Source organism: Sus scrofa, chromosome 1, assembly GCF_000003025.6.
Source record: "Sus scrofa isolate TJ Tabasco breed Duroc chromosome 1, Sscrofa11.1, whole genome shotgun sequence".
Classification (NCBI taxonomy): Eukaryota; Metazoa; Chordata; class Mammalia; order Artiodactyla; family Suidae; genus Sus; species Sus scrofa.
This window is the reverse complement of record NC_010443.5, coordinates 161,875,396-161,889,207: the sequence shown is the minus strand read 5'-3', so window position 1 is coordinate 161,889,207 and position 13,812 is coordinate 161,875,396. Positions and strand designations below refer to the sequence as shown.

Here is a 13,812-nt window from a genome sequence, read left to right as displayed (position 1 = left end):
CCCCTAATGTCATTGTTGCTGGGAGTCCTATTTTTTTTTTAATTTGCATGATTCAGTGATTTAAAACATGTGTTATGTGTATGTTGTGTTAATAATAGGACTGACTGTCCTGTGTGCAGATATATTTATAGAATAGATTCCCAAGCAGAAGGATCCAGAGTTTTAGGAGTTAAAAATTCTGAGGGATTGCTGCTGTGATATGCTTACGTTATACAGTTGGTTTGGTTTTTCCTTTTCCTGGTGCAACAAGATTGGCTGCATCTCTGGAGTGCTGGAATGCAGGTTCAGTCCCTGGCCCGGCACAGTGTGTTAAGGATCCCGCATTGTCACAACTGTGAGTTTAAGTTGCAACTGTGGCTCAGATCTGACCCTTGGCCTGCGAACCCCATATGCCACAGTGCAGCCAAAAACAAAAAAACAAAGAGGATAGAGCTGAAAGGCGTATGTCACCAGCATGCTTTGGGAATAATTCTCCTCCCCTTTAACCAAAATTTTATGGCTGTTTGTGCCTGTGTGATGGTCTCTTTGCATGTTGGTGTGAGACAGATTTCTCATGGAGGTAGGAATCTCAGGAAGAGGCAGAGAAAAGTTGATGTCTGGCCAGATGAGTGTGCGAAGTTGTTTCTTTTCTCCCCCTGACTTCTTCAAAGTAATCTGAAAGAGAAAGAGGCCTTTAAGCCAAGAGAGAGAAGGGGCTGGTTATTCAGGATGGGAAATGTCTGATTGCGAGAGTGCCCTCAATCGAAACGAGTGGCTTTCAGAGGCACCTGAAATTCTAGAGCTTAGACCTTGAGCCCAAGGCCAGGGCTTTCAGAGCACAGGGATGTAGTAAGAGGGGAGAATGATAACGCTTTCTTTCCTAAAGGACATGAGGACAAAAGAGTCAGAAATTGGAGATTAGCGAGAAAGTTTAAGAAGTGTACCCAAGTATTTGTTTTATTTGATGTTTTACTCTATAAAGTTTTACCAAAATTTTCAGACCCTGCCAGCTTATTAGTTCACTATTTTTTTTTTGAAGAGCTCTATTCGAAAACAAAATACTTTATAATTCGTAATTTCTTTTCTGATTTTAGTTAACTATAAAAAGCCTATTTCAGGCCCTGGTTCTGTCAGTATCCGCTTATTCAAACTGGAGGCAGGAAAAAGTAAATGACCTTAAAAGTCTTGAAAACAGGAGTTCCTATTGTGGATCAGCAGGTAAAGAACATGACATAGTGTCTGAATCCGGATCCAGCGTTGCCAGGGCTATAGGCTTCAGATGTAGCCCTGATTGAACCCCTAGTCTGAGATCTTCCATATGCCACAGGTGTGGCCATAAAAAGAAAAAAAAAAAGTTTTAAACCCAAATGATGATAGACTCTTACATTTTATTGGAGTGTGTGTTTTTTTCCCACCTTGATTTAAAAATTACTTTCTGTGTCATAAAGTAGCAGTATAAACAATTACAGTATTGACGATACAAGTTATGAAAATAACTTTGGCAAAGCACCTTTAAATAAGTTAGGATTTAAAATTAATAAAGAAGAAAGTCATTTGTATTGTTTGGTAATGTGCACATGGCAGGTTTGAGCTGAAAACGAGTTCAAACCTGTAATTTTTCTTGTCACCAGTGATTTTTTTTAAAATTTATTTATTTTTTGTTACCAGTGATTCTTGAAGCCTTACCCTATTTGTTTTGGGATTGCTCTGTTCATTTCTGTATTTCTTTTCATAAAGGTGTTGAAAAAGAAGAATATCTCACACACTGTCAACTCTTTTTGAAAATAGTAGTTATTGATTCAGCTGAGGTGCTCTTCATTTATTATCATCTGAGGATCTCTTTATCAATATTTTTCTCTACTACAATTTTGATTTGATATGTTACTATAACTCCAGCATAACAAGAAGTAGAATATTAAAATCTTCACCATAATAGAATATCCAGTTTGCATTTCTCCGAGGCCTCTGCCCTGTTGCATGTTTGGAACAATATACTTGAGATGCCTCCCTCCTTTATGATTATTTGCTATAATTTTCTTGCCTTTAGAAAGCTGTCTTGGAGTTCCCGTTGGGCTTAGCAGAAATGATTCTGACTAGCATCAAGAGGACGCAGGTTTGATCCCTGGCCTCGCTCAGTGGGTTAAGGATCTGGCGTTGCTGTGGCTGTGGCCAGCGGCTATAGCTCCAATTGGACACCTAGCCTGGGAACATCCATATGCCGTGGATGCAGCCCTAAGAAAAGAAGTGAAGATGTCTTGTGTTTTGACTCTCCCAAGTGATCTTAATGTTGTCCATCTTATATGTACAAGATTCAGCAGGAGTTAGATATTATTAGATGTTCAAAACCTGTATTAAAACATCATAGAACCGGAGTTCCCGTCGTGGCGCAGTGGTTAACGAATCCGACTAGGAACTGTGAGGTTGCGGGTTCGGTCCCTGCCCTTGCTCAGTGGGTTAACGATCCGGTGTTGCCGTGAGCTGTGGTGTAGGTTGCAGACGTGGCTCGGATCCCGCGTTGCTGTGGCTCTGGCGTAGGCCGGTGGCTACAGCTCCGATTAAACCCCTAGCCTGGGAACCTCCATATGCCGCAGGAGTGGCCCAAGAAATAGCAACAACAACAACAAGAGACAAAAAAACAAAAACAAAAACATCATAGAACCATTCATGACTGACTGTTCCTGACTTAAAGTTTTATTCTAAAAGAAACCTCTTATCCATTCTCTGGCTGCATATGGTCTAGGTATGTTCTCTGAAATGTGATCAGAAATTTTTCTGAAGGGGCACGGTGGGGAGAAGGGACAGGATGTCTCCCGCACTGGTTGGTTACTTTGTTCTCTTTTTTTTCCCACCATCTGCCGGACTGATTTGTTTTATTTAAAAGATAGTATTTTCTAGGAGTTCCCGTCATGGTGCAGTGGTTAACTAATCCAACTAGGAACCATGAGGTTGCGGGTTCGATCCCTGGCTTTGCTCAGTGGGTTAAGGATCTGGCGTTGCCATGAGCTGTGGTGTAGGTCGCAGACGCAGCTCGGATCCTGAGTTGCTGTGGCTGTGGTGCAGGCTGGCAGCTACAGATTGGACCCCTAGCCTGGGAACCTCCATATGCTGCGGGAGCGGCCCTAGAAAAGGCAAAAAGACAAAAAAATTAATAATAAAGAAATAAATATATTATTTTCTACTCTTTTTAAAATGACACTTAAATATGTCCCTTAACTATACTAATAAAAGACCACGTATTGAGTTTTCCATCTCCCAAGCCCTGTGTTAACCCTTCCTCCCACACCCTCTCTGAGGAGGGCACTGCTGTGACTCCCTCCTGACCCTGGGGAAGGGGAGTTCATGGAGGCTGGGACACTTTCCCTCATCACATCCCTCGCGGTGTGTGCTGGAGAAAAGGTACCAGTCCATCTCTGGGACTTCAGAGCCAGCCTCTCAGCTGCCTAAATGGATTAGCTTTACAGCTTGACTAGGACATGTTTGTCAAGTGATTCATGTAAAAATAATTTTAAGAAGAGAACTTACCACTTCTTTACCATTTAGCTTGCAGTTGTTTGCTTCTCTCTTCTTATTGCCAAAGATAGTAACATCATTCCACGTGGGTATTTATCCTACTTCATCCTTATTTTTAATGAGTGCTGAGCCAAATTTTGTTTCATTCATGAGGCTGACCCTTCTTTCTTGATTTCATTTCCTTGCGATATGACATTAATTCCAGACTGTAATGGGTGCATATCAAGCAAGTTAAGCCACTAATTTTACTTCAAAGCTTCCACATGGGAATCTGAATTAACATAATTATGTCTTAGCCAGAGTGGGAAACTTTTCACTTTGATTTTTATATATCTCTTGATAGCTCTTTTGCTCTCTTATCTGTCCCCCCTCAACACACACACACACACACCCATTCTGCATATACCAACAGGCAACCTCTGCAGAGTGGTTTCAAACTTGGTGTTCTCTCTCTTTTTTATAATGTTGTATTAGTTTCAGGTGTACAGCAAAGTGAATCAGCCATACGTATAAATATATCCATTCTTTTTTCCCATGTAGGTTATTACAAACTATTGAGTAGATTTTCCTGTGCTGTACAGTAGGTTTTCTCAAACTTCTGTTCTTCAGATGACTAAATAGTATCATTTAAAACAAAAGGACTTCTTGGAAAGCTCCTTATGTAAGGAATCGTTAGTTATTGGGGGAAAAAGCTAAAATGATTAAAATTAGCCAGAGAGGTAAAATGGCACATTGGCGAAAGAAACATGTTCTTTCTGGATATTACAAAATAACTAATGGCTTTATTTGGTATTTACTGAAGAATTATGTTTTTTTAGGTTAGCTGGTTTTAAAAAATAACATCTCTTACACAAAAAATTATGTAATGTTTTCTTTTCAGATATCTGGGTGTTTGTGTTGAATCAAAAACAAATGTTTTTGAGAAAAATATACAACTTTTTACTCTTAGGCAAAAGAGTATCGCATTCTCTAGAAATGAGCCTCTTCATGATTACTGCAGCCCTGCTGCTCCTCTTGTTACATCTTTGAAAGAAGCTTCTAGTTTTGTTACTGTATTGCTAAACAATAGCGATTTTTTAGATTAGTACAAAAGAGTTCTTAATGTGTAAAGTGTTTCTGTTTTTGTTCTCTTGAGTGACTGTCTTTCTCTTTTCTCCTGATGAAGCAAATGAAAAAACACCCCTGCCGCCAGTGTGACAAATCTTTCAGCTCATCCCACAGCCTGTGCCGTCACAACCGGATCAAGCACAAAGGCATCAGGAAAGTTTATACCTGCTCGTAAGTCGTAATTTCTAATGTAGGAAGCACAGTGAAAGGATTAGGCTGGAGCCGCTCAAAGGTTTTTCGTTTTTCACCGTTAACTTTCCATTTCCCCAACCATCTGCTCCACAGTGTATGGATTTCATTTCTTAATTATATTTTGTTTTTACAGACCATTCTTGCTTGGTTTGTAACACGTAAAAATCTTAAAATAGGAGTTCCCGTCATGGCGCAGTGGAAGTAAATCTAAGAACCATGAGGTTGCAGGTTCGATCCCTGGCCTCGCTCAGTGGGTTAAGGATCAGGCATTGCCGTGAGCTGTAGTGTAGGTCACAGACATAGCTCGGATCTGGCGTTGCTGTGGCTGTGGTACAGGCCAGCAGCTGTAGCTCCGTATTAGACCCTTAGCCTGGGAACCTCCACATGCCACAGGTGAGGCCCTAAAAAGAAAAAAAGAACCAGTCCTTGCTCACCCTTTGTATATTCTTATCCATTACCTGTGTCCTTAGCTGTTGTTCAGAGATGTGTATTTTATTACGAGGAGAAGTGAGCACATGGTTGAAGGAAAAGCTTTTCGGCCTCCTTCCTGCACTAAGTTGCCAGTATTGGCAAGTGGGTTGTGCTGGTTGATGTACTCCATGGTGCAGAGCGGGCCCAGAGTCAGTCCTAGGCTAGGGAAACAGGGACCTAGACCCTCCTTCTGGGGAATGAAGCTGGGAGGGATTTTGGTGAGATGAGAACATTTTGTAAATAAGTCTGTATGTTGAGACTGCTTTGGAAGAATCAGACTGGGGCTGAGAAAGTGGAGGGCTGGCAGGGATGGCGCAGTCTTTCCTCTGACAGGTTTGTTCATTTCCACATGAAGTCTCTGTAAGGCAGTAAAATGCCTGGATCGTCCAGTTGATTTGTTCCTCTCTGTGGGTGCTGGCTTCTGGTGTGGGCTTCCACCCTAACCTGTAGAGGGTCTCTGACCTCAAATCATCAGAGTTTGGGGCCTCGCAGAAGACAGCAAATTTGGTGCTGTATAAGCCATGAGGAACTTTCCATCTGCATTGGCTGCAGGGTTTTTTGTTTTGTTTTGTTTTGCTTTTTAGGACTGCACACACGGCGTATGGAAGTTCCCAGGCTAGGGGTTGAATCAGAGTTACTGCTGCCAGTATACACCACAGCCACAGCAACGCTGGATGCCCAACCCACTGAGCAAGGCCAGGGATCAAATCTTCATCCTCATGGATACTAGGCGGATTCGTTTCCACTGTGCCACCATGGGGACTCCTGCAGGGGTATTCTTGACATCTGGCTTAGAGCATCCATAATCACCAGGATCATTAACTTCTACTTACCTCTTTTTGGCTTGTTTGATTAAGAAAATGATTAATTCATATCTTCTAAAGAAAAACTGTAATCATAATTTCTGGGAGTGGTGGGGGTGTTGCACAAGCTGAAACAGAAACTTAAATAATTGACGTGTTTTGGACGTCTGTTCACAGTTTTCTACATTTTAATCAGCTGACGAAACACATGTATTGGGCTCCGTGATGATGTTGCATTGGTGCCCCGATGAGGAATTTGACAGGGTGGACACTGGGTCTTGTCACTGTTATGGCAGAGTGGACAGGAATCCTTAACACCAATGTGAAGGATTCAGGCAGAGACTTTTCTTTCTATTAAGGTATCTCATGATGTAAATTTTGAGGGGACACTCTGAGTCACTGGAAAGAAAACTCTCGAAATGTAATGTCCTCTGTGTTAAAATTATGGCCGTCCAGAATTAGAAATTAAGTAATACTTTAACCAAAGTCAGAAAATAAATACTCCAGTGAACCAAATTAGGCCTGTCCTATAAGGACACAAAAACTGATAGAAAACTTTTAACAAAAGCTGCTGTATAGCACTGGGAACTATATCCAATCTCTTGGGATAGAACATAATGGAAGATAGTATGAGAAAAAGAATGTAGTATATGTATGACTTGGTCACTTTCCTGTACAGCAGAAATTGGCACAACATTGTAAATCTTAAAAAAAAAAAAAAAAAAAAAAGGCTGCAACAGTTTTTTTCACAAATTGGGAAATACGATTCATAGCAACATTGCTCTTTTGCTTTGGACCGTTGATGTTCACACAGACCCCCCCGGCCCCTCTGGGTGAGCTGTTAGCCAGTTGAGGGCTTTCAGCAGTGTGTTCTTCAGTGAGTTACTTTAAAGCAAGTAGGTTATTTCCTTGTCTTTCGCCCCACAGGCACTGCCCAGACTCCAGGCGCACCTTCACAAAACGGTTGATGCTGGAGAAACATATCCAGCTCATGCACGGAATTAAGGATCCTGACTTGAAAGAAATGACAGAAGCCACCAATGAGGAGGAAGCAGAAATAAAAGAAGACACCAAGGTCAGACATTATATGTGTTCTCTTTACAGTAAAGTGGTGTTGACTTGCTTTTTGCACTTAAGTTTTTCTGTGGTAACACAGTTTTTAAAATTCAGACTATGCATAAAGCTATAAAATAATAGGGACTCTCCCACTGTACTCATTCTGACCTTTCATCTTGCTCCTAAAAGGTAACCTTTATTAAGTCCTTTATGAAGTTATATACTTCCGGACACAGCTTTAGGGAGTGATATGCTCACATATAAAATTTTAAAAATTTTATGTCTACTCAAAGAAGTTGTCTCTTAGCCAGAAATTTGTATAAAGGTAGACTCCTTTTCTTTTTTTGTGTGTGTGTGTGTCTTTTCCAGGGCTGGCTGCACTGGCGGCCACACTTGCAGCATATGAAGGCTCCCTGGCTAGGGGTTGAATCGGAGCTGTAGCCGCCGGCCTACACCAGAGCCACAGCAATGCCAGATGCAAGCCGTGTCTGCAACCTACACCACCACTCAGGGCAACACTGGATCCTTAACCCACTGAGTGAGGCCAGGGATCGAACCCGCAGCCTAATGGTTTCTAGTCGGATTCGCTAGCCACTGAGCCACGACGGGAACTCCTAGACTCTTTTTCATTGGCAGTATGTTCATTGTGAGAGGTACTCAATAAAATTAATTCTGTTTAGTTTCTCTTTGTAATGTTAAAAGATTAAGATCAAAAATCATGCCTTATCAGTGGATAGTGAACTTGAATTGGACGCACACACACATATATTAACCTGTGTACAAGGTGTGTGGGTACCAAGTGCCATTGGAGTGAAGAAATAGTTCAGCAGACATTTCAGAGACCCAGCCATCTTTGGCACCATGCTGTGTCTGGAATGTTCTTGGGTGAAAGCCTGTTTGTACTTTCAAGGAGTTAATCATTGAAATCAGAAGATAAGTCAGACTAGTGTCGCATTAAATTGTAATTCTTTCCCTCAAGTGATGGGGAGGTGGGGGTGGAATTAAAGGATGTATGTGGGGAGTTCCCATCGTGGCACAGTGAAAACAAATCCACCTAGGAACCATGAGGTTGCGGGTTCAATCCCTGGCCTCGCTCAGTGGGTTAAGGATCTGGTGTTGCCCTGAGCTGTGGTATAGGTCAAAGACGCGGCTCAGTTCTGGCATTGCTGCGGCTGTGACATAGGCCGGCAGCTACAGCTTCAATTAGACCCCTAGCCTGGGAACCTCCATATCCCGCAGGTGCAGCCCTAAAGAAGCAAAAAACAAAAAGAATGTATGTACATGGGGCAGCCTCAGGTTAAGGGCAGAGAAGCTGGATGGCCATGGAGCTGGGAGGAAAGGGTGCCTCTTTGGCTTAGACTTTTGGAGAGCTGGAAGGGAGGGGATTTGATGTAGCCAGCGGGGAAAGGAGAATGGCGGGGAGCGGTGAGGGCAGGAAAGGGCACTCACTAGTGTTCAGTGGCTGTCATCTCAGGAAGAGCACTGGTGCCGACATTGTCTCTCCCACGGGGTACTTTGCAGTCTGCCCGCCCCCTGCTTCTCCCTGGTCCCAGCTTTACACTCACCAGGTTATGCTGCTGTAGCCCCCCTGGCCTTCATCCTGTCCCCTAAGCACCCAAGCCAGCTCCCAGCTGGGCTGTTTCCCTGTGCGGCCTTGAGGCCCAGGCCGTTCCTGTGACACTGCATGTTGGTTCCTTCATTGCTGTTTGCCCCCCCGCCCCGCCGCCGAGCCCACTGACAAGGGCTGCCCAGCTGAGTCCATGTGGAAGGAGTGACCCCCTAAGGAGGACAGAATCACGCAGCTGTAAGAAAACCCAGGTCCTGCAGCCCCCTGGGCCGCACTCCCCGTAGCCCTGGAGACTGAGAGAACTGACCATTTGTCACCTGCAGAGAGTGGTTTTCAGTGCATCATTTGTTCTGTTTTCCTCTCCAAGGTTCCCAGCCCCAAGCGGAAGTTGGAAGAGCCTGTTTTAGAGTTCAGGCCTCCCCGAGGAGCCATCACTCAGCCCCTGAAGAAGCTCAAGATCAATGTCTTCAAGGTGCACAAATGCGCCGTGTGCGGCTTCACCACCGAGAACCTGCTGCAGTTCCACGAGCACATCCCGCAGCACAAGTCGGACGGCTCGTCCCACCAGTGCCGAGAGTGTGGCCTCTGCTACACGTCGCACGTCTCCCTGTCCCGGCACCTCTTCATCGTCCACAAACTGAAGGAGCCGCAGCCGGCGGCCAAGCAGAACGGGGCCGGCGAGGAGAACCAGCAGGAGAACAAACCGGGCCCCGAGGATGAGCCAGCCGACGGCCCTGCGTCAGACCGAACATGCAAAGTGTGTGCAAAGACGTTCGAGACGGACGCTGCCTTAAACGCTCACATGCGGACTCACGGCATGGCCTTCATCAAATCCAAAAGAGTGAGCTCGGCTGAGAAATAGCCAGGCACCCTCCACAAGGAGAATCCCTCTCCACATTGGAAGAAAAAAGACATTTTTGTTACAGAAAGTTTGCAGTATCATAGAGTTAACAGTACTGTCTAGGCTGTTGCAATATATCCTCTCTCCAAGTCCCTTCTCCACCTCCGCCTGTATATCCTCCTCCTCGATAAGTATTAAAACAGTATTTGAGTTTAAAAGAGTTTGTATATATTTAAATGAATAACTTTTTATACTCTTTGTTACATGTTTGTATCAGTATTTAGTGGAAAATGTTTTGAAGTGTTTCTGTTTTTTTTTTCTTTTTAGTTTTTTTTTTTTTTTTTTTTTAATTTGGGTTAGGTTTTTTTCTTTTTGTACTGTTTCTTTAAATCAGAGTTCTTAGTAACAGGGGCAGTTACTGAATCAAATAAACCATTTTGTATGTCACAGATTTGAATGGGTTAACTAATTACAGGCTACAATAATGCCTTTTTTAGTGTTTTTAATTTTTAGAGTTCACTACATAAACTGTAGGTGACTGTAGGTCTCAAAAACACTAGGGACTTTTAAGTGTCTTAGCACTATCCTCAATGTGCCTGCTCCGCCAGGGATGCCCGGCCCCGCCAGGAACGCATTCCCGGCGTGTGGCGTTTTCTCCAGGCCATGCCAAACGGTGTTGACAGCAGCCTTGCAGATCGCTTCTTTCCCAGTGGGGGATGAAAACTTGGGTCAGAAATCCAGTAAGGCACACGGATTTCCTTCATTCCATCTCAGACCGGGGAAGAAGGGTATCTTAAAGGGAAAAAAGCAGGGACCAGTGGTTTTCTGGGCAGATTTGCAAGGCTGGCTTCTAAAAGAGCACAAGGAGATAAAGTGAAGAAAGGGCTGGACTACTGTAAAAGTTACAAATACATAGTTAGACCAATAGATTTATATAGTCACGTTTTTGTCATGTAATTTATTAACTATTACAAAAACACAACTAAAAGTATGAAGTATTTCTCTGGCTCTTGACAGAAAAAAAAAAAAAAATCACAGTTGACTTAACCCTTTGCTGTCTATAAAGAGTTGGCGTTTCCTGTTCTGGGTGCTACTGCCAAACATCCTGGTACTTAGAGTTGGGATGCACAACTTCTGCCACCCACTTATCAATGCAGCACTGGTGTGGCACAATTGGCTGTTCGATTCCACACTGAGCCACCTGGGTTTAGTTCAGTCATTTCAATAAGTATCTGTAATACCGGTAGTTCCGCTTTCTTAGTGCAGCCAAGGTACTTCTTCTGTCCCTTCCAAACGTTTATAGTTGTCCGGGAGAGTTCTATTTTTTGGTTTTTGTTTCGTGTTTTCTTTTGCATTTTATATCTTGTATTTATCCCTAAACATGTTTTGTACTTTTTTTTTTTTTTTTAAAGAAAAGAAATCCTTTTGTGTATATATAGATATACTTGCATGATATACTGTAGTCGATGTTCGGTTCCTCCAAAGGTCTTGCTGCTGTCAGGTGTCATGCACTAACCACATCCATCATAACTGTATTAAACACATTTCATATGTAAATAAAAGTGGGACATTTGGCCCTCGTGCTTCTGTGAGAGAGTTATTGATGGTGGGTCTCTGACATCTTCGTGAAGTTTAGGGAGTGATTCATTGCAGGGATGGGCTATGGGATATTGCAGATTTCTTCTCACTCAGAAGAGCCATATATTCACTCTCGTTAGCAAATCAGCTACTTTGTCACTTTTGTGTTGACTCCATTGGTATAACCCAAGGGCGTGATTAAATACTCCTCAACTTGAAATTCAATGCTGTTACTTGTTATATTTATATTTGTATTGCTCTTAAGTTGTATTCATAGCACTTTTTTTGTGTTTTTGCATTTGAACCTTGCAATAAACCTGTGTGGTGGGCCACACAGGTCCTAATAGCCTAGTTTTACAGTTGAGGAAGCTGAACTCAGATTAAGTTCTTGGCCTAAGCCCTCATAGCTGGTAAGTGGCTTCGCATATTAGAATCCAGATATTCTTGCTCTCAATCTAGTGCTCGCTCTCTGTGTTTATGTACATATTGACAAATACTCACTCAACAAATAAAAAGTATGTGCAAAACACAATACTAGAATTTTTGTTTGTGGCACTATGGCTTTTATAAGATAACCTAGGAGTCTCTCTATTCATAAATACCTAGACATGCTTGGTAATATGAAATTGGCATCTTTCATTTCTTGTGTGGTGGGAGGGGGGAGGACACGCCCTCAGCACATGCAAGTTGTTCCCAAGCCAAGGATCAAATCTGAGCCATGGCAGTAACCCAAGCCGCTACAGTGACAATACCAGATCCTTAACCCACTGTCTGACAGGAGAACCCCTGAAATTAACATCTTTTAAATGCCTAGTTGAGTATCCAGGAAAGTTTTTTAAAATGCCCAGAGGTCCAAAATGAGGAAGAAACTGAAACCCAGTGTAGTAAAACAGCACCTGATGCTGTCTTCCTGGGGGGAAACATGAATGGTTCAGCTGAAGAGAGAATTGATCAACTGGAAGATGGATTGTGAAGAAATTCCCTAGAATGCAGCACTGAGATAAGGAGATGAAATAATACATGAACAAGGTTAGGAGGCCAGAAGGACAAAATAAACAGCTCTAACAAGTTTAATAGGAGTTCCACAGAGGGAAAAGATAAAATTGAGAAGAGCCAGTGTGGAAAATTCTCAGCTATTAGCAGAAGACATGAACACTTGAGTTAACATGAATGCTGAGCAAAAATCCACATTAGGACTCATGAATTCTACCCACTTTTCATTGGTTGTAGATGCTCAGTGTGGTTGTCAATGTGGGCATATGAGACATCAACCAAAGGCAGAAAACTGGAGCATGTTCCATGGATTCCTAGGAATCCCATTTTTTCTATTAGTGGGGAAGGATATGCTAAAGCTGCCAGAGTAGGCTGGGTCCAAGTTCACACATTTTTTTTTTTTTTTTTTTTTTTTTTTGCCGCTCCTGAGGTATATGGTGCTTCATGGGTCAGGGAGTCAATGCGAGCCACTGCCATGGCAATGCCAGATCTTAACTCGCTGCAGCACAGCAGGAATGCCCCAAGTTTACAACTTTTTACAAAAGCTTTGAAAGACATCTAAGGGATTTGTACTCTGGTAGAGATGAGTTATTTGGACAGGGCAGTAACAACTAGATTAATAGGTGACTGTGCTTAGGGTGGATGGTGGAAGAGAATATCAATCAGCGTAAGGTTATGCTATGGTTACAACCCTAAATTTTTTTTTTTTTAATAAATTTTCCTGGAGTATAGGTGACTTACAATGTTGTGTTAGTTTCAGCTGTATAGTAACATAACCCTACATGTTAATGGCCTATAAGAATAAGACTTCTTTCTTGTTTGAACTGGGAACAATGCTCCAAATCTTCTTGTCCCCTTACCCCAGTGTCAACAAAAGTTGCCGGTTATTGTGGCAGAGAGAAAGTGCAATTAAATGCTTTGGCCCAGAAATGACAGATGTCACTTTTCACAACTCACAGGCCAAAACCAGTCACATGGACCCACCTAATCACAAAGAGCCTGGGAAACGTGATCCTACCATGTGCCCATAAGGCAGAAGGCTGAGTATATTTTAACAACATAAATGGCCATCACAGGAATAAAGTTTAAATCTATGTAGCTATGGTGCCTGCACCTATGGCATGAAGACTCTGCTTAGAGTAGAGGAAGAAGACTTAGAGGCTGCAGTTGTAGGTGGTGCTTCAAAAGGAGTATCAAGGGAAATTGTGTACTGTGGGATACAGAGAAGTCTGGTCTGAAAGTTCAATCCTAGACAATCTCTTGAACAGATTTTTTTTTTTTTTTAAAGTTTAGGTTCCTTAAATAGAAATATGACAGTCAAAATAAGAGCTGTTAATGGGAAAGAGGAACTTGAACTTTAGCTATAACTTCAAGATTAGTTTTAGAATGTGCATAGTTGGGTGATTTAATTTTACCAATAACTGAGTGACAGTAATGCATAAAGAAGAATCCCAACTAGGGGGTAGAATGTAAAATGAGGAAAAGGGAAATGTAAGCTTAGAATCTATAGCATAGACCACTGCTCCCACCCAAACACATTTTCTGCAAATTCCTGACTCCTAATCCAGTATATATTCCAAAGAACAACTGTTCCACCCCAAAGCTCCTATGGATGCTTCTCCTCAGGGTCAGTGAGTAAATGAGTTCCAACCCAGAATCCTTTTTTTTTTTTTGCTTTTTAGGGCCCTACCCACAGCATATGGAAGTTCCCAGGC

At 42.5% G+C, this 13,812-nt stretch overlaps 1 long non-coding RNA gene across 16 annotated transcripts in view; it reads left to right on the top strand.

Moving 5' to 3' along the window:
- The window catches only part of ZNF532, a 107,930-nt gene extending 96,821 nt beyond the window's left edge, over window positions 1–11,109 (top strand). For 14 of the 16 annotated variants that reach the window (XR_002346185.1, XR_002346168.1, XR_002346189.1 and 11 more), the window contains 3 exons: window positions 4,655–4,767; window positions 6,990–7,137; window positions 9,053–11,109. This is a non-coding gene — a long non-coding RNA (zinc finger protein 532). The remainder of the gene's footprint in view (window positions 1–4,654; window positions 4,768–6,989; window positions 7,138–9,052) is intronic. The other 2 variants (XR_002346171.1, XR_002346194.1) reach the window with 1 other exon arrangement.